This window comes from Theobroma umbraticum, unplaced genomic scaffold, assembly GCF_002168275.2.
Source record: "Theobroma umbraticum cultivar Fairchild unplaced genomic scaffold, ASM216827v3 scaffold_459.0, whole genome shotgun sequence".
Lineage (NCBI taxonomy): Eukaryota > Viridiplantae > Streptophyta > Magnoliopsida > Malvales > Malvaceae > Theobroma > Theobroma umbraticum.
Window position 1 is genome coordinate 612,257 of NW_018397286.1, and position 356 is coordinate 612,612.

Below are 356 nucleotides of genomic sequence, written 5' to 3' on the forward strand. Positions count from 1 at the left end.
TTTGCATTTAAAATAAATCAACACGTATATATATATAATATTAAAGAGATTTTTAAAATAGACACTCCTTATTACCTCACAATATCAAGACTCTACGTCGCTATTGATTTAAGTGCGTATCTAACTAATTTTTACTTACCGGTCACTCGTTACCTCCTTCGGCATGCCACCATGGCAACTTTACTTACTTATACCCTTCTTAGCAATCATTCAAACCCAATACATTTAATTATATGCACAAATGGCAACAACTTTACCAAAGAAGTCTTAAATCTTTGCATGCATATTTCTTATCCTTTATTTTCTTCAACATTACATTCTCATAACCATTATAGATATTCTTCCTAACCCATAGT

The 356-nt window shown here is 30.9% G+C and overlaps 1 long non-coding RNA gene across 1 annotated transcript in view; it reads right to left on the reverse strand.

Moving 5' to 3' along the window:
* The window catches only part of LOC110428530 (uncharacterized), a 1,800-nt gene that overhangs the window by 988 nt on the left and 456 nt on the right, over positions 1-356 (reverse strand). The window lies entirely within an intron of this gene.